General features: G+C 37.2%; 1 pseudogene; it reads left to right on the forward strand.

Annotated features, from left to right (window-relative positions):
* The first annotated feature begins 8799 nt into the window (after positions 1 to 8799).
* Positions 8800 to 21178, forward strand: part of LOC102443198 — a 122342-nt pseudogene continuing 109963 nt past the window's right edge.

A 21178-nucleotide genomic window follows, 5' to 3' on the forward strand; every position in this document is an offset into this window, starting at 1 on the left:
AGTCGTTTGTTGCAAATCCTTTCAAAATTTTTTGTTCATTCTCTTTTTCACAAATATCAAATGATACATGTTATATGACATATTTTCATATATTTGTATAGATATACACACATATAATATAACATCTACCTCAAAATTTTTATTAGATGCATAACATTCCACTGCATGTATTTACCATTAAAATTAATCAACTCTTATAGGCAAATAAATTGTTTCTTCTAATTGTTTTTATTACAACTTCACTTTTATATGAAAGTTGAAGTATGTTTTAATTGTATTCTCTTGACAATTTCTCCAATGTAAAACCCTTTGCCAAAAGCTATCATATTATATTTATTTACTTACTTACTTTATATATATTGTTTGACAAAATGTTAAAAATAATACAGAGATTTTATCATTTAAATTGACAAGTTTGAAATGTGTTTATCCCCATTGATATCTTAAAAATATAAGAAAGGACTTAAAAATAACAATAAATAAAAGAGTAGGGGTATTCTCAATAAACTAAAAATGAACTTTCAAAACTTTTGAGTAATATTATATATCATACTCTTTATAAAATTAATACTATAGTTTGACCATCTCTCAATATAGAAATATATAGGTCTATATGATTCTTTCCAATGACTTCATAGTATTTCACTTCATACATCTAGTATAACTTATCCCCTCATAAATAACTTTGAAAATGTTTCTAGTTTATATTTTATACAATAAAATATATATAATATATATATAACAACTTCATTGTTTTGGGTCAATATAACTATAAGATATAAATTTAGCAAGATGATTGTACAAAGAGATCATACTTTTTTTTAATTCTAATAGATATTGCAAAATATCTAAAAATTTACATACTTGACAAAAATATATAAGAATATCTATTTTTCTACATCAGAAAATTGAGAAATTATTAAAATTTTTCATGTTTGTCAAATACATAGGTAGCAAACCATCTCATTCTCTTGTTGTTTAACATTTCTGAATATGAGGCTACTATTCTTTAAGTATAGTTTTACTATATATTACATAATGCCAATATTTATATTATTTAATTTTGTAAATTCTTGAAATTCAAATAGAGATGTTATACTACATTAATTATATGATGTGCTTTATTTGTTCAGTATTTTGTTGGTGAAATTCAATCATATGATATACATCATAGTGTTTCATTAATTTCCTTCTGTCATTCTGCCCCATTGTTGCATTACAATTGGTTTAATGCATCCCCTGGTTGTTTTACTTTTGGATTGAAATGAGTTTTAGGGACAAAATAGGCAGAATTATGGAGTTTTAGGAATAAAGAGGGTCCATGAGGGAAGAATGCATAAGTGAGGGCTTGGAGCTGCCAAAAGCCATACATCCACAGCGGCGGGGGGGAAAGGTGCGCCACAGGATAAGGGCAGAGGAAGACATCCATTCACAGAAGATAGGGAAAAGCCAGAAGGTATGGGGAGAAAGGAAACAAACTTTCATGGAGGATAGTTTGTTTGGGGCAAATAATATCATATCCCCTCTAGGCCCTCTTCCACCTCCACCCACCCCTGCAATCACCGTACTGTTGGCCAGGTCTTTCTCTTTTCCTTTTTTGCTCAATCCCTCCATATCCCCCAACAGCTCCCACCAGAGCTGTTTGCCTACTCTGTTTTTTTAAATTGATTTTTAACTGTTGTACGTTATCTTATTACTACTTATATACAACAAATGTCTTCTCTCTTTGTTGCTAATATTTCACTTTTTAATTTCTAATTGTGAAAAAACTTCGTGTTTTTTTGTTCTCTATTTCATTTATGATATTATTTGCCCCAAAGAAGTATTTACTTCACTTGGAGTATGTTATGTGATAGAAATCCTATCTGATTGATTCATCTGGGAAAGCATAGGTCCAGTACCATCACTGAATAGGTTTTCTTTCCCCATTGATCTCACTGCTATCATATATTGAGTCTCCTTATGTTTGCATTGATTTGTTAATAAATTTCTATTCAATTCCATTCTTTTGTTGTATTCTCTTTATTATCACTTGTCAATACCTACTCTCAAATATCTGTTATATGACATTTGATATATTTGATAACCCTATGCTAATACATCCTGTTTGTTATTTGGTTATATGATAATTTTTGTCTGTTAAGACAACCTCATCTTAATCTTTTGTTTTAAAAATATTTTGACTCTTTCATGACCTTTTCTAATTTTAAATTACTTTAGAATGAGAGTGTCAAGAGCCATAAAATAATTTTAGAATTTTGATTAGAATTTAACTGAAACTATCAAACTATAAATCAAGTAAGAAAAATTAATATCTCTAATGATGCATCATACCCCATGAACATAGATATATGTTTTTATTTCTTTTATCTCTTTTGTAACTTTGCTCATTAACATCTCACATGTTATTTGTTATATTAGAAATGTTCTTAAATTTTATTTTATATCTATCTATATAATATAAAAGCCTAATATGCAAATTGTCCCCTTGGGAGTTTGACCAGGAGATCAGGAGTTCGATCGCTCGCTATGACATGCGCTGAACACCATGGGCAGCGCGGAACAAAGGAGGGCCCCGGCAAGCAGCTGGAAGGCCCCGATCAACCCTGATCACTGGCCAGGCCTACGGACCCTACCTGTGCATGGATTTCATGCACTGGCCTCTAGTCTTATATCATTATTATAGTTTACATATTTGTTAAGTTTTAGCTACACTTTAATTGAAGTAAAATATAATTTTTTAAATCAGATGTGAATATTTTTTAATGTTGCCATGCATGTTTTCAGTAATTTAATTGATCACTGTATGGATCATTTTTTCAAAAATTACATAGTCTGGTATTGATTGACTATTAGTGAAAAAGAGTTAATAATCAATTATGGAGAATTTGTTGTTTTAGATAATAAATTCATTACTCATTTCATCTTGGCTAAATCTCATAAGATAAAAGTAATTATTTATATTTTAAATAGAATGAGAGAAGAAAGCAGAGGCAAGTAAAGTAACTGGTATAGAGTCAAACTCATAGCATATTATACCCAGAATGTCAAATCCAGAACAGTTTGATTCCAAAATCTTTGTCTTCCTCACATGCTATAATCAACATGGGAACAACATCATAACATATAATACCAAAATTTTCTGTTGTATAAGAGACATTGCCCAAAATAAATGCTTCCTTAAGCCTATAAATTTAATATTAATAAATTTTTGTGAAGAAATACTTATAATAATAGACACAGTCTATTTTTGTGTCTGATTGCAGGAAAAATTGATAATATACATAGAACATTTCTACATACATTATAGACCTCTAGCTTGTTTGTAGAATATTTTTGTTAAGTGTTAGAAGGATTTAGAACCTAAATACTTTATTGCAATTAAAGACTTCTGTGATCTTTCTTTTTTAATATAATGAAAAATTCAAATGAGAATAAATTATCTTAGTAGGAATAATGAGGAAAGAAATAATTTTAAGTAATCATACATGAGAAAAATAGCTAAAAATATGTCTATTATATTTAATTTAATCCCATTGATTAAGTTTAACACTTTTTTTCTTCTTCTTCTTCATTTAGTAGAAACTCAGAAAAAGTCACTATACATGTTGTTAAATGTGCCATTTGATAGACAGGATCAACCACAGAAACAAATCAATAATGTTGCCATAAATTTTGCTGGTTTTTATCTAATGTGATTTGTCATCTGTAACAATAAATTTATTTTCTTTGCTAGAGCTTATGGTCAAACATTAAAAGTGCTTAAAAGTTAAATGGCTTATCAAATTTCTTATTAGGTAAATCACAGAGAATATAATGCATTTACTGAGGTAAGTGTTTGACAGCCAAAAAAATAAAACAACCCATAAAATTTCTTCTCAAGTTCATAAAAACCATAATGCTAAACAATAGCATTTTTCACAATACTAGTAAACTCTTTTCCCACTACTGAGTGTACTATAAAGGGGTAGTTTTATTCCATTGGCACCAGAAAGCTCTAAAATAAAATGATTCTGTGTGCCTTAATCATTTCTTGGGACATTGTAATAGTACCTTGCCATCTGTATAGCAAACCAATACTATCTAAAACAGACATCTCAAATTAAAAAATCCTGTGGGTCCTGGCCCATAACATAAATAAGGAAGCATCCAAGTGTGAGACAAAGGAGGCAACCTAGCCTATTGCACACTTCAGAGTCCCGTTTAAGGGACTGCCAAAGTTCAATCTAATAGATTATTATCATGCAGAAATGTGGGTCCACTACCCTCAGACCTTATCAATTCTCAAGAAAAAATGATAACCTAATTTTTTATAAAACGCTCAATTTTGAAAATGTTATGGTGAACACATGTAATACCTTTATATATTGCTTATACAGCCCATAAATGTATTATATTTTAAATATAAGTTCTTTACATGAGAAAGAAAAGAAAATACTTTCCAGTAGAGGAATTGGCCCCAATAATTAAATATTTGTAGTAAAAACTGACAAGAAAAAGGAGAAATCAATTTGTAATTATATTTTGGTGAATGTCAGAGTCTAATAATTCTGGCAGGTGCTACTCACTTGCTGGACCCTTTTGAGGGGAGGCATAATAGCTCAATCTCCTGAGTCTCAATTTCCTTATTTGAAAAAGGAGAATAATTACTAAAACTTCATGGGATTTATGAGATTGTTAAAATGAAATATTTATATCTAAAAGTAACAACACATAGGTCAGCTACAGAAGATAGACTATAGTTGTCAGTTCATTTTTCTCTTCCTTTTCTCATTTCATATTACCTTGGAGTATGGCTAGAATTGTGGAAGGTGGTTTATAAGAGAATATGTGAATCAGCAATTTAAGTTGTAGTCAAAAAGGAAAAGGAGTTTAGAAGAATTAGCAAGATAACATTGATATGTAATTATTATTTTCTCCTGACCAGTTATTCAAAGGAAGAAAGAAGAAACAGACATTTAAATGGAGAGATTAATGGTAACTCTCTCGGCAATAGCTGTGAGAACAGAAGATAGGAAAACTGAGAGGGGATTTTGCTAGTTTCAGATACTTACAGTGTCATTTTTACTAACATAAAATAAAACACATTTTAACTAGAGTATGTTTTTTATCTAGGTCCTACTATTTAATTATGACTGAAGGGAAAAGTTGGCCAGTTAACACCTGAATGCATGATGAGTTGTATTCTAGGATGGGAAGCCGGTGTATAGGGAACCCACATTTTGCATAGTAGATAGGTGGTAACCACCCAGACCTTTGCCACAAAAGGAAGGCATTATCTTTATCATGCTGAACAGGAAACAAACTTGCCCTTTAAACAAATGAAGAGACTATCTTCCAAAAATGTTTTCTATACAAACATGCTTGAAAATATGGTCAAAACAAAGGCAGTCATTGCCTCGTAGAAATGGTGTACATGACCTACATAAACTGTTGGAAATTATTCTCCAGTATTCTATAATAAATAAGTCAATCATCAATGATAAATGTATCCAATTTTCAATATTTGTTGTTTTAAATTTCTCAATAATCATTTTTCTCTCCCATTATGAAAAATAAAAGGAAACATAAACTTATTTAGCAACACTTCTTTAGTCCCTACTGTGCTGACTTCATGCATAGCATTGAGGATCAGACATTAAACTAAGCAATGTCCTTGGCCTACAGAGCTTCCCACTCAAGTTAAGGGCTATACAAGTATGTCAGTCATTGGTTGTATTCTAACAGAAGTACATACAAAGCTAAAGAAGTAGATACAAGTGTTCAGTTTTGCTTGAAAGGTCTCTATCTAAGTGGACTTTTATCCAGGAATGCAGACTCTAAGTCTGGCAGAGGAAATGAATTATGAACTGTATTTTAACAGACAATTAAGTTTTAATAAGTGGAAGTAAAAGGAAGGGGTGGGAGGAGAAGGTATAGGCTATAGAAATAGACAAGTCAGGCAGTAAAAAATGCCATGGAGAGCTAACGAATTTGCAAGTTTTTTTGTTTCATTTTGTTTTGCTTGGTTTTTTTGTTTGTTTTGTTTTGTTTTTTGTTTTTTTGTACCTAGAACATAGAGTACATGTGAGATGAATAGAAAATAATTCTGGCAGGGTATGTTATGAATGGTACATTTTATTCTAAGTATTTGAGCTTTGCCATAATATAGTAGATACCAATAAGGATTTTAAGAAAGTACATTATTTTGATACTACACTAATATTTTCTTGTTCTATGGAGAGGAATGCTGACTCCTTCTTCTCTGTATGAATGGCTTTTTACTCAAAAATATACACTTTAATTAAAAACTATAAATGAGCTTTCTGTTTTTCTTGAGATCTAGTCCAGATGAGTTATAATGAATGTTGATAATAAAAAAGGAAATGGAGAGTTTTTGCTTCCAATTGTCTTCAAAAGCTGATTCATTCATACCTGAGCAGAAAAGGAACAATACTTCAGATTTCTGATAATGCAATAATAGCTTTGTCTCAGGATAGGAGTAGGAGTAGTATACCAAACAGCAGAATCTAAATTGCTTTGTTGGGTAAAGACACTCTACAGTCAGTCTCTCCTCCCTACAGGGTTAGTTGAGTGCATTTCTAACTCCTATATATTGGAGTGGCCAAGGAAACTAGGAAAGGGCAATTTAATGGTATCAAATGTGACAAGATGTTTAGGGGTTGTCTTGTTCAAGCACGTCAAATGTAAATAGACATTCAGGGTCTGGGGTTCCTCCTGGCAAACAAAAAACAACAAAAACTAACCCTTTCCTATTGTTTAGTACACCCTTACATACAATATTTCATGGTATAAGAGTTGCACATGTGTTAAATTCAAATTTAATTATAAATACTGCCCAACAAAGTAGGTATGATTTTTTTACTCTTTTATTTACAAATAAGGACACAGACACAAATGCTAAGTAACTTCTTCAAGCTTATAAAGGAACACAGTCAAGAGTCACACAAAAACAGTCTGCCTCCAGCGGCCACACTCTTCAAAGCAATTACATATACTATACATTGGAATTTCAAATACAGACTTGATAACTATATTGCAACCAAGTTGATCAACTAATTTATTTCTAAGGCCTACAGTCTCATTTTTCTCAGGCAGGGCGTAAGAAATATAACTTCATTTGAAAGTGGGTTTAGCTCCAGGATTGTACAGAGACCCATCAGCAAGGTTAGCGGGAATGGAATAAGCTATTTGGTTTGGGGATGCTGTTCCAGCTGCAGACAAAAGAAGCCAGTTTGGTCAGAATGAGCAATATTAAACACAAGGAGATTAGATAGTGTTAACTGAGTGAAAATTAATGTGTACTTAAACAAGTTAGTAATAATAAAAACACAAAGGAAAAGATTATAATTGGCATTTTGAAGGTAAAACCAGAAGACTTAGTGATTTATTAAGTAATTAAGTTATAACGGGAGTAAGTAGATCCAGCAAAGACCAGAATAATGTTTTTAATATAGATGACTTTACTCAAAAAGAAGTCTTTTGGGGGAAAGTTTTAAGTATTCTGAATTCTGTTGACTGTTGAATTCCAGGTAGAGATGTCCAGAAGGTAGTTTTTAAACATGTGTGGAGTTTAAGAATCAAGTCTAGGACAGACCTGACATGGTTAATTGCCATCCTGCATTGAGTATTAGGGGCCATATCAATGGAAAGATTATATAGCATGAAGCAAAATAGTCCTGAGGAGACCTGGAGAATATCAAGTGGTCAGAGAATGAACCTTCATAGAAAAAGGAATTGAAGAAAATATATTCCTATTGAGACTGGAGAAGTTTCAAAAGGCAGGATGTTTTCAACAGTTTTACTCTGACAGATAAGAAGCAATATTTTTCTATAAATTGTGTCAAATAAAAGAATTTTAGTGATCTTAGCAAGAGCGATTTTAAAGGAGTATTAAGAAAATTTTTGTAAGTATGAATTAAGTAAGATGATATTAAATGACCTTTTTAAGAAATAAATGAAATAGAGATAGAGACGTAGATAATTGGTGAGACAAAAGGTGAGGAAGGATTTGGGGTTAGATTTTTAGACAGAAATATCCTGAAAATATTTTGAGAGAGCAAGAAGAACTAATATAAAGTGATATGTTAAGAAACAGGTGATAATTTTGAGAACAAAGAAGTTTGAAGGTAGAACTAGACACTAATATTCCATTTGTAAGAGTGCAAATTATTTACAGCTGGTGTAGCTCAATGATTGACCATTGATCTAGGAACAAGGAAGTCACAGTTTGATTCCCAGTTAGGGCACATGCCTGGGTTGCGGGCTAGGTCCCCAGTGCAGCTGATCAGTAATTCTCTCTCATCATTAATGTTCCTATTTTTCTCTCCCTCATCCTTCCTCTCTGTGAAATTAATAAAAACACATATTTAAAAAAGAGTGCAAATTATTGTTAGGGTTTCCAAAGGAGGAACACATAAGGCCAAAAGGGGTGAAGAATTATACATTTATTAGGTCATCTAGATACCCAGATGGGCTGAGCCCCATATGGCACCAGCACCCAAAGATGGGGAGTCAGAGGTTTTTAAAGGACTCTAGGCGGGCTTTTTCTGGGTGGAGAATTCTCTGTGCAGGTCTGGATTCTGGGAGAGGTAATGGTCTTAACAAGTGGAATGTAGTCTAAGCAAGTGGAATGTCCATTGTGAAGTGGCCTAAAGGTCAGTTCCCAGGGGAGGGGGTATCAATTCAATTATTTGATCAGACCTAACATTCCAGCCTTTTTGTTTTATGAAATAGAAAGGAAGATCATATCTTCTGTATTTACTTCCTGCTGAGGGGGGATGTTTTGATCACAGAGGGATGGACTTTGCTAGTAGTCAGCTGGACGAGGGGTCACAGCAGCATGATTTCCCCATGAGACTGGATGGTGAAGGCTTGAAAATGGTCCTGTTGAGTGACTTGGAGGTAAAAGCTGGTCCTGAGCCTGTCATAGCATCACTTATCTGGTTTTGCTGCTTTTCTGGGCCTGGAGCTGAAATACAACTGAGGCCTAGATGTTATCTTTAGGGAGGAAAAGATCAGAAGTCTAAGTTGCCTGACAAGTGATATGAAAGGGGAGGATAGGTTACCCTGGGGCGTGAGGTTCTTGTTTTCCCAGTTTTGCCCCTTACTAGCATCCAGAGCTTTCTGGCCCAGTGAGTTTCTATACCTATACCTGGCCCATCATCCTTGCTCTGGGGGTTGGGGGGGGGTGGGGGCGGTCGAAGGGACAATGAGCCTGGGGATAAAAAGAGGTTTTGATGGTGTCTAGGCTAGGGGTGGTATTTCCTGAGTACCAGTAGGGCTAGTACTAGTAGGGCTGGAGACAAACTGTTTTATAAATTTTAATATTACTGGGGCAAATGCTAGAAGAACAAGAATTACGATAAATAGTCTGGTGGAAGGAAAGAGATATTAGTTTGGAGGGCTGTAGTCTAATATACCAAAATTAGGTTTATCCTCAAATCATTACTCTTAAGTGTCCTTGGTTTAGGGAAGATAGGGTTTTCTAGATGGCTGCAAACTGCTTGGAATCTGGATTTTCTAGATGGCTGCAAACTGCTGTTTTATTATCTCAGTTTCTCTATTCTGCTTGTCCTGGTTTACTAGCCCTTGTCATTTATATAACTTCCTTTTAACATTTCTCCCTACAAGCTTTCTATAACATTCATGAACCTTCTTACAACTTTCACAGAGATTCTTACAACTTCCACAAACATTCTTACAACTTTAACTCACTTTCTTTTTCTTTTAAAACACATGTCCATGCCTCTGCATTCTATTGTCAACTCTTAGAAACCTTGATTTTCCAATGATTACCAAAAATTAAATAGCCAGTATTTCTTAGATTGACATTTATCAACACACTCTAAGCATACTGTTACTTTCAAGAAAATATATATTCAACAAAGTACAAGAGACCTTCTGTAATAAAAAATAAGAGCAGGCAAATTAAAACATGTCTAGCAATCAATGTTTTAGCATTTTATGCTATACAAATATTTATATGTTTCATCATTTAACCCAGCAATGCTCCAAAGCCTTTAAGTTACCAAAGACTTTGGAAAATTATGTGTAGGCATATGAGACTGGAGAAAAGGCAGGGGGAGTAGGGAGCAGGCCCCGCAGCCTGTTCCCAGGCCTCTAGCAGCTTAGATTTAAAATTGCCACATTTTTCCTTATAGATAACATGCTAAGGTTAGGGTGATAATGAGTTCAGCTTCTGATAGTAGCCGTGCTGTTAAGTAAGCATTTGTAATTTTGGCAAAGAAACTATTCTTTGGGAGGGGGGAGGGTAAGAAGGTGCTGAAGTGAGAACAGTTTTTAGAGCATTAAAGGGGGTGAGAATGTTGGCTTTGGGGTCTAAAGGCTTAGTGAGCAGGTCCCTTTGCCATGCCATGTCATAGAGGAGCTTTGCGAGACTAAAGTGAACCTGGAGGCAAGAGTACCCAGTGAGCCTGAGAAAGAAAATTTCTTGTTCAGAGTGGGGGACAGTCATGGAGGAGATAAGGAGATAAGGTGTTTACAGTCCAAGGAATGGCTTGGCCTTGTGGGATGAGAGTGAAATCGAGGTAGGTGACTGTGGTTTGGGACAACTGGGCTTTATAAGGCAATGCATGGAAGCCCTGGCCAGGCACCGAGGTAGAATGAGAAAGAGTGAATGGGGGTATTTATTAAGATGCCGTGTAGAGGTGAGGTGGCTAATGGCTGTGAGACTAATCCATCAACCCCCATAATAGAGACTGAGGAGGGAACAAGTGTCCCAGTGAATTCAGAGAGAGCAGAATAAGTGGCCCCAGTGTCATTTGAAAAGTAAATTGGCTTACCTGCCACCACAGTCGTCCTGGTGATGTAAGTCTGTGGGGCCCTGTCAGGGCTTGAGCAGCTTCTTCGATGGCCAGTCCCAGGAGGTCTGGGAGCTCCAAACCTGATCCAGAGGGTGGCCTTGCTGGACTGGCTGAGGTTTAACCCACAGGGGCCTGACTACAGTCTGATTTCCAATGGCCTTCTCTTTCGTACCTTGGGCAGAGCCCAGGCAGGGGTCTTGAGTTTTAGCAGGACTTGGTTCAGTGTCCTTCCTGGTTGCATTTGAAGCAGGGGCCCAGAGGAGGCATAGCCCCTGACTGACCCTTGGTTGGAGGCCCAGCACTTCGTTTGGGGTTCATGAGAGTGGTGACTAGGAGCTGGAAGGCTTCCTTCTGGGCCTCAGCCTTGGCCTGATCTCGCTTTTGTTTTGGGATTTGGGTCTCCTCGTCTCTATTATTAAAGACCCAAAGGCCAGGTTAACGAGGTCTTTTGAGGGGTTTGTGGACCTCTGTCTACTTTTCAAAGTTTATGGTATTTGTCAGGGGCTGATTGGGTTATAAAATGGGTGTTCAGAAGAGGAGTTCCCACTGGGGAGGTGGGGTCTAAGGTGGTCACTTTCCATAAGGCCTCTGTGAGGTGGGAGAGGAGGAGAGCTATGTTTTCGTCAGGGCCTTGAGTGATTTCATTGTTTGTCTTAATTGACCACAATACCCTTAGTTCCTGCTGCCTTCAACAGGGGTAGAATGAGCATGGGAATAGAAGAGGCTGTTGAGGAGGGTGGTCTTTGGGTGGCCTGAGAGCAAGTGTTAGGTGGGAAAAGGCTGTTTTGGAGCTTGTATTCTTGGGATTTGGGCTCTCAAGGGCTGGGGAGAAGGTGGTTGCTGGTTAGGAAGGTCTGGGTTTTGGGAACCTACTGCAGGTGAGGAAGGGCCCGTGTAAGGGGCTGGAGGTTGGTGGTCTGCTGGGTCAAAAGTAGATCCAGAATAAGTGTTAGGGGTATGATGTTTTGTGTGAAGGACAAAGATCTGATGGGTAGAGCAGGACTGAGAGAGAGGATTGGACTGAAGGGTGAAAAAGGCCTGGATATAGGGAATCTCTGACCATTCTCCATTGCAGTGACAGCAATTATCTAAATTGTGCAATTTGTTAAAATTAAAAGTGCCGTTTTCAGACCATTAAAACTTATTATCTAGTTTATATTGTGGCCAAACAGTGCTATAAAATAAAATGAGGTGGTTGGGCATGGTCTCACTGTTGAGTGTGCAGAGGGAGTGTAGCATGGCCCACGAGAGAGGAAGGGTGAGTAACAAACCATAAATCCAAAGGTGACTGTTTAGGTCAGGCACCCCTGCTGCTAAACAAATCACCATGAGAAACGTGAGGTGACCCTCTGGACTGGGCGTCCCCAATCCAGAAGGATCCAATGCCAAACGGCTGAGGAGTCTTCTGGCCTAGCGCTGGGACTTTTGAGACGTTTGAGACGTCAGTGAGAGAAAATGGGCAGAAGACTCGAGATGAGGGAAATTGTGGGACATCACTCACTTAGAGAAGATTGGCTGGTATGGGATGGAGGGTCAGCAATTGAGAAGGAGAGATTCCAGTTCTGGCGTCCTCCTTGGCTGGTTCGGGAGGGTCCATAAAGGAAGGAGGTCTAATCGATGCCTGCAATGGAGTCACCGTAGTAGGATTCAGAGGTAAGCCCAGGTCAAGCTGCCGCTGCCTACTGCTCTCTGAATAGCAAATTCAGGGTGACTGAAGCCAGGGCAATGGCTCCCCATCCCCAAGGAATCCCCTTGCGTTTCAGCACCAAATGTTAGGGTCGCCAAAGGAAGAATGCACGAGGCCAAAAGGGGTAAAGAATTATAAATTTATTAGGTCATCTGGAAACCCAGATGGGCTGAGCCCCAAAATGGCACCAGCACCCAAAGATGCAGAATCAGAGGTTTATAAATGACTCTAGGTGGGCTTTTTCCGGGTGGAGAATTCTCTGTGCAGGTCTGGATTCTGGGAAAGTCTAGAGGGGAGAGATAATGGTCTTAGCAAGTGGTCTAAGCAAGTGAAATGTCCATTGTGTAGTGGCCTAATGATCAGTTCCCAAGGGAGGGGGTATCAATTCAATTATTTGATCAGACCTAACAATTATTCTTAGTTTAAAGATGGAAAAATAGAGATGTAAAACAAACAAAAAAGTCTACCTAAAGAACATACAAAAATTAAGAGAGAAAACAAGTATGAATTAAATCATCAGGCTTTGTTGTTTTTCCATGGGATATGTGGCTTCAACAATAAAAGAAAAGGTTGTGTGAATCAACCTTACACTGCCATATTTATACTCACAAATCACACTGACAGTAAAAAAAAGCTTACTTTACTAAAGAACATTTTGTTCAAGGCACACTTTAAGAAGAATCAATTGTTTCTCCTCCCTCCAACTGCCTTTGTTTTGGAAGCTTTGCATGCTTTAAATTTTCAATCAACTATATTCTTTTAAATGTACTCTTTTGATATTTAAATACACGTGAGTTTGCATCTTTGAATTTAAAAAATGTAGGTCTTAAATTGATCACTAGTTTAGTTTATTTGAAGTAGAGACATTTGTATTGCATTATAGTCGTTTGTCCAACAACAGACATATGTAGATGTATATAATACTACATTAGTGGATGTAAGGGACATAGAGAATACAATACACCACCTTCTCCTCAAATGGCTTGCAAATTACTTTGAAAAAAATTGCACTCAGCATTTGCAGGACATTCTTTTCATCTTATTTTGCTTGCAAATAAGTTTATCTGAGTGACTTATTCAATGCCAGGTGTAAGTGCTGCTGATGGATTTGCATTGATTTATTTAAAGTACCTTTGCTTGTGCACAGATGCAGGTATTTGCAAGAAGGTCAGCTCAGATGAAAAAAAAAATCTATTTTTACCTATGGCACAAAGGGAGGGAAGCCCAAATCCATGACTTTGATCTTATTAACATGGTGTTCCAAGCAACCTCACTAACCAGCCACAGAGGAGATATTGATAAATATGCACATGTATAAAGACAGAGTATCTAATACAACATGTCTTATCCATATACTCAGATTCACCTGTGAAGCAATTTGCCTTTCCTAAAATACATGAATCTATTTGTGTTTTTTTTCAGAATTGGTAAAAAGAAAAGATTTTTTAAAGAACAATTCAACTTTCTACCTAATTGATTACAGTACTAATGCAAATAAAGTACAGAGAGTTGAAATGCAGTAATCTATGTTCTTTGTTTAGATACAATTTCATCTCTATTATAAAACACAAACACCAGATAGCCAATGAATTATTTAAATCAACTGATCAATACAATAGTCAGAGTTTCAGATTCTGTCAAGCCAAAATACCTGAGTAATCAATGATATCAAGCACTGTTGAGCAGAATGAGTTGCTTCCCCTTCAGGCTCCCATATTACTTGGTTAGCATGTACGTTAGTAAAATGTCCATGCTGTGTTATAATGTATTTGCTTACTTTTCACTGCATCAAAGTGTTGGACCCTGGATAACAATGTTATAATTTTTTTATGTACATATTTCTGTCACTAAACAATGTTCCCGCACATAGTGCTCTTTTAAGTAGTGTTTACTCTATACAGCAGTGGATTACTCTTTTTATTCTTTCTCACTATTCTATCATCCTTACTTGAATTATGATAAATCTTATATTATAGAGATTAGTAAAAATACATTATATATATATTAAGGATATATTTGTGGTTTAGGTTTTAGTTATACTAACCTGGTCTCATTTGCAAACTAGTAAGTTTTTGAGAGGTTGTTCCAGCATATTGCTTTTATTATGGTAAGATATCCAAGAACAGGTATTTTGTTTAGTTGTTACTCACACTCAGACAAAGTTGCTTATCAGAAAGTTGTTTACTGATGTCCCCAGGATATAGTAAGTTGATAATTGAATACTATTCCAGTTTTATATTTTCTTTCCCACTGAAGCATTAAAATGTCTTCCAAAGTTTTACTATTAAGATTTATCTGATTGTTGTTTTCATTTCCTTTTTTGTTTTTTGGTGATGAAGGGGAGTGGGGCCTGAAAATGATATAATAACATTGATCAAAAACAGAAATATGTAAATATGACATTCACCTAACTAATTAGGATAGAGAAAACAAATACACTTTTGTCTTACTCTAGTGATTAAAAACATTGAAAAAGAACAAAAGTTATTTAATTTGATTTTGGTTAGGACATTGGAACTGTTTTCCCCTAAAGACCATAAATTCAGCTATCATGATAGTGTTCTAAAATTGCCCTAAAATGAATCAGGATAATTCTACTCCATGTCTCAAATGACAGACTCTCTTTAGATTTATTTTATTTTATGCACATACTAGAGGCCCGGTGCATGAAATTTGTGCAGGGGGGTGTTCCCCTCAGCCCTGCCTGCACCCTCTCCAATCCAGGACCCCTCGGGGGATAGCCTACTGCCAGTTTAGGCCTGATTCCAGAGATCATCCCTCTCATAATCTGGGACCACTGGCTCCTAACTGCTCACCTGCCTGCCTGCCTGATCGCCTGCCTGCCTGCCTGATCGCTCCTAACTGCCTCCCCTGCCAGCCTGGTCACTCCACGCAGCCTGCTGTTCGGTTGTTACTGTGATGGAGTCCCGGACAATTTGCATATCTCTATTATTAGTATAGATTACCTTATATTTTTAGTACATAAATGAGGGAAAATAAGCCATGAAACTGAAGACAAAAGTCTAAAAATCCCTGTCTGTGTGGCTAGTTGGTTGGAGCATTCTCCCATACACCAAAAGGTGGCAGGTTCGATTCCCAGTCAGGGCACATAACTAGGTTGCAGGTTTGATGCCCTGTCTAGGTGCCTACAGGAGGCAACCAGTCAATGTTTCTCACATCGATGTTTCTTTCTCTCTTTCTCTCCCTTCCTCTCTAAAAGTTAATAAAAAATATATCCTTGAAGGACAATTTTTTTAAATGTACAAAAATAAATCAGAGCAACTATTTGCATCTCAATGATTTCCCAACATTGCCTGATTTTACAGGGTACCTGCAATTAATTAAGAAATAAAGTAGTTTTCTAAATAAGCACACTTGTCCTGTTGTAGTAGACTGGAGAAAAACCAAGCAATGCTTAGAGAAATGAAGTTGCACATATTTATTACTCCGGTGGACTCAGAGGAGGTTGCCTCTCAAATTCTGAGCAAACCAATATAGTGGAAGCCCCTCTTTTATCCCCTTTTGGTGTCTTTGTCCCCCAAATATGGATTATATTTCCAGACCTTTCCTGGGCTTTGCAAAAAGCCCTAGGTGTTGGGGGTTTTGAGACCATACCTAAGGGCCTGGCCTGGCACCAGGATGATAACACCCCTCAGGGGGTTGTAAGATGTGAGCATTTAGGTAACAGGTCTTGCAAGACCAGTTTGTGGAGAAAAGGGTCAGTGACTTAATTATAGGTTATCAAGAATGTACACTGGGCTTGCTGGCACAGATTCAGATTTCTAGCTCGCCCCCCCCCCCCCTGCCAATATCAGGGTTTCATTGGAATTAGCCTTTTAGCCTTCTCAGTCCAAAAAGTTGAGTTGCTACACCTCTAGCCCAATTATCTTGCTTTGACTTTCGAGAGTGGATGGTCAGCTAATTAAATTGTCTGAGAGATCAACAAGAAAACAGCTTTCACCACATTTACTCACCTCTTTTTCAGCAGCAGTAAAGTTTCATGACTTCATTATCAGCATTTTTGACTGCATGGAAAGATCAGAGAAAATCCTTAAAATGATCTCCACTCAAAGTCCATTTTATAGATTGTTTTTTGTTTTGTTTTGTTTTTTATTGTGTGTGTGCTCCTTTAGTAAGAATATCAATCATTTGTTCAGGCCCACAAAGTAAACTCCATGTCAACAGGAGTGGACTTACAGGAGGAAAAGATTCAGCCTATTAGCATAGGTAGCTAGATATTAATCCTAGAGATGCAAATCAAAACAACAATGAGGTACCATCTCACACCTGTCAGAATGACTATCATCAACAAATCAACAAACGACAAGTGCTGGAGAGGATGTGGAGAAAAAGGAACACTTGTGCACTGCTGGTGGGAATGCAGACTGGTGCAGCCACTATGGAAGACAGTATGGAGTTTCCTCAAAAAACGAAATGGAACTCCCATTTGACCCTGTGATCCCACTTCTAGGAATATATCCCAAAAAACCAGAAACACCAATCAGAAAGGATATATGCACCCCTATGTTCATAGCAGCACAATTCACAATAGCTAAGATCTGGAAACAGCCTAAGTGCCCATCAGTAGACGAATGGATTAGAAAACGGTGGTACATCTACACGATGGAATACTATGCTGCTGTAAAAAAGAAGGAACTCTTACCATTTGCAACAGCATGGATGGAACTGGAGAGCATTATGCTAAGTGAAATAAGCCAGTCAATGAAGGAAAAATACCACATGATCTCACTCATTCATGGATAATAGAGACCATTATAAACTTTTGAACAATAATAGATACAGAGGCAGAGTTGCCTCGAAAAGACTGTTAAACTACAGCAGGAAGTCCGGGGAGGGTGGGGGGGCAGGAGGGGGGATAAGAGATCAACCGAAGGACTTGTATGCATGCATATAAGCATAACCAATGGACATAAGACACTGGGGGGTAGGGGAGGTCAGGGTATTGTCAAGGGCGGGGGAAAAAAAGGAGTCATATGTAATACTCTTTGTAATAATTTAAGCAATAAAAAATTATAATAAAAAAAAGAAACATTAATAAAAAAGAAAAAAAAAGAAAGGAAGCAAAGGGAATTGACATTGTTGAGTCTAATGGGCTGGGGAGCCTAATGGACACTGAGCCTGTTTGCTTCCCTGGGAAGTTACAGCTTTACACACTCCAGGAGATCACAGCATTGCCCTGCCAAGGATTAACATACGTCTTGTCCCCACTCTGGTACCTGGGGAGAAGGAGGAAGTAAGCACATGCACAATGGAAGTCACAATGGCGCAGGAGAGGTGCTTCTGTAGGCATGCGCGAAAGGTGGGCCCCGCATAAGTCTGCAAAAGTTTGGGAAGTTGATTGATCATTTTAAAAAAGCTCCTGGTTCTTCCCAAGCCAGAGAAAAGATAATCCTAGGGAACAAAGCCCTTTTATCTCTCTCTCTCAATAACACGTGCTGGCCCCATTCATTTGTTAGATCTTTCAGCAATGACCCTGGCAGACCATGCAGGCTCCAAACAACTAAGCTTTAATATGAAAAAGAAACTGGTCACTGGCCTTTGTTTTGGCCTTGATGAAGACAAAAGAGGACTTTTTTCCATGGTGGAAGGATGGAGATGGGACACAGGGGCAGCCTTCTATATCTACCTGAATAAACCTTCCCAAGGCACAATATCTGATGCACGGGTCTTTGGAATGCTTTTCTTGTGATCCTGTGAAAGAACACGCTAGCCAACAGCAGCATTCCTATCTTCAAAGTCCATTTTTGACCTGGGAATTGTGAAATAATAGAATACAGCTCACAATTTCTCATTTGAGAAATCAATGGGAGGGGGGAAATAGAACAGTTATTTTTTTCCTTCTACATAGACAACAATAGTACATTAATCATATTTGAGTCTTCTACCTTTGTCAAAGACAAGTGGCTAAGGGTCCATGATTCTTAACACTGTAAATACTTTACTTTTTACTGCTTTCCTTCTGTTTCTTTTTTAAAAAATATATTTTATTGATTTTTTACAGAGAGGAAGGGAGAGAGATAGAGAGTTAGAAGCATCGATGAGAGAGAAACATCGATCAGCTGCCTCCTGCACACCTCCTACTGGGGATGTGCCTGCAACCAAGGTACATGCCCTTGACCAGAATCAAACCTGCGACCTTTCAGTCCGCAGGCCAACGCTCTGTCCACTGAGCCAAACCAGTCAGGGCCCTTCTGTTTCTTTTTAGGTATTTTAATTGTAATAATTATCATTATCATCATCATCATCATTTATCCAAATATACTATTTATTACTTATCATGTGCCAAACTATGCTAAATGATTCAAATATATTATCTGGCTTAGTTATTGAATTTACCATTGTTTTTTTATATTTTGAACCTGAAGAAGCTGACACATATGGAGAACTAGTTGTAAATCTAGAAAATGGTAGAACATGATCTTAAACTCAGATATGTCAAAGATCCTGCTCTAATCACTTCAATATAAAATAGTGTAAATGGCTAGACTATATCTTGAGGGGAGAAAGAAAATTGCAATTACATAGCTGGAAATATGTCTTCATACATAAGAACATATCAGTAAAGAAAAGCACAATAACCAAAATTCTGTTTGCCTTTGTTTTAGCATGTTTAATGGTGCTATGCATGGTCACTTCTAATGAAAAGTTAAAATGATCTCCAGTAATAATAAGTCACTTGTTAATAGATTTCTTTTCACTACAGGTACTTGAACTCTCTTATTAATACCTTACATTGTTACAATGTGTATCTGTATGTTATTCTAAAGAGCTTTAAAGGATGAAAACTTCTCTTCTAGGGAAAACTATACAAAGATTGCCAAACAGGACACACATGCCTTCACTCTACAAGAGAGTATTTCTCATGATATGTTTCTACTTTTTAGCTAAGTGCTAAATATTCTCTGTATATTCCCCCAAAGAGGGAGATTTATGGCAATAATTAATGCCTGATATAAATCACACAGTGTGGTCTATAGCTCCCAGGTGATAGCTACAAAGTGCAAAATGTATTTCTGCAGACCAAGAACACATTGAAAATACACTGATGACTGTACCAGTAAATTTGTTTAGGGGTAGAATGCAACTGGTTGTTTAGATGAGAGTGGGGTGGGAAGTGGAAGAAAATGAGATGATTTTCTCACTGAAAAAGTTGTGTTCTTTCTAGAGTGGAGCCAGGATAATTTTGAATAATAACCATAACGCAGCTATGTTGAAGGAACCGTATCAGCAACAGCAACAGTGGGGAACTAGAGGAGGATTTGCAGGAAAGGCTGGTGAAGGAGGTGATGGCCCAGTCAAGACTGGAACCAGGGATATAGTAACTATTAGAATCAATGCTCTTGCAACTATGGATATAACAGCCAGTGTTAAGGTGGTTATGGAAGATATGACTACACTGGTTACAACATCTATGGCTATGATTATAGCCGCCAGCAGAGTGATTATGGGAAAGTATCTAAGTGAGATGATCATCAAAATAGCTACAAACCATACTAAGTTACTTGATTTGCCAATTGCCTCAAGAGTTGATGAGGTAGTATTTTACAATTTGAAGATTCATTTAAAGGTGGCTCCTGTCACTTGCTAATAGCAGTTCAAACTAAAGTTAAAGAAATTTCCTGGAATTTATTAGAGAAATCCCTATGCCAACTAGTGTTCACATAGGATTTTATTGTTTGCATTGATAATTATAGTTTAATTCTAATTATTTATGGTGCTCTTTTCATAATACAATAATACTAGAGTCCCAGTGCACAAAATTCATGCACTCGGTGGGGATTGCCCTCAGCCTGGCCTGCACCCTCTTGCAGTCCAGGAGCCCTTGGGGGATGTCCGATTGCTGGATTAGGCCCACTCCCATGGGCAGTTGGACATCCTTAGCGCTGCCGCAGAGGCAGGAGAGGCTCCTGCCACTACTGCTGCGCTCGCCAGCCATGAGCCCGGCTTCTGGTTGAGCGGCACTCCTCCTGTGGGAGCACACTGACCACCAGGGGGAAGCTCCTGCATTGAGTTTCTGCCCTCTGGTGGTCAGTGTGCGTCATAGCGACCGGACATTTGGCCATTCAGTCGATTTGCATGTTAGCCTTTTATTATATAGGATAAGCCCAGGGGAGTATTATGTGAATTGAATAAGCTTTTAAAAATAGGAGTAATACCCAACAGGCATGGCTCAGTTGTTGAGCATTGACCTATGAACCAGGAAGTCACAGTTTGATTTCTGGTCAGGTCATATGCCCAGGTTGCAGACTCGATCCCCAGTGTGGGGCATGCAGGAGGCAAGCAATCACTGATTATCTGTCATCATTGATGTTTCTATCTCTCTCCTCCTTTCCCTTCCTCTCTGAAATCAATAAAAATATATTTAAAAAAATAGAAGTAACTTAATAATTGTATCTAAAATTTAATAAACATTTGCTAGCAAGCAAAAAAAAAGCACTTCACATGGATTTCACATGCATTATTTTGACCCAGCTTTCACATATGCACACACACAAATACACACACACTCTCAAACTCATTCACATGTGCATGTACACTCCACACATTAAGGTAAGAAATGCATATGCAATTTCTACATTCCAATTAAAATATTAGAACAAGGAATACAAAGAGATTGCCTCTGATAACAAAGTCAGTACCATGG

The sequence above is a fragment of the Myotis lucifugus genome, unplaced genomic scaffold (genome assembly GCF_000147115.1).
Source record: "Myotis lucifugus unplaced genomic scaffold, Myoluc2.0 scaffold_67, whole genome shotgun sequence".
NCBI lineage: Eukaryota > Metazoa > Chordata > Mammalia > Chiroptera > Vespertilionidae > Myotis > Myotis lucifugus.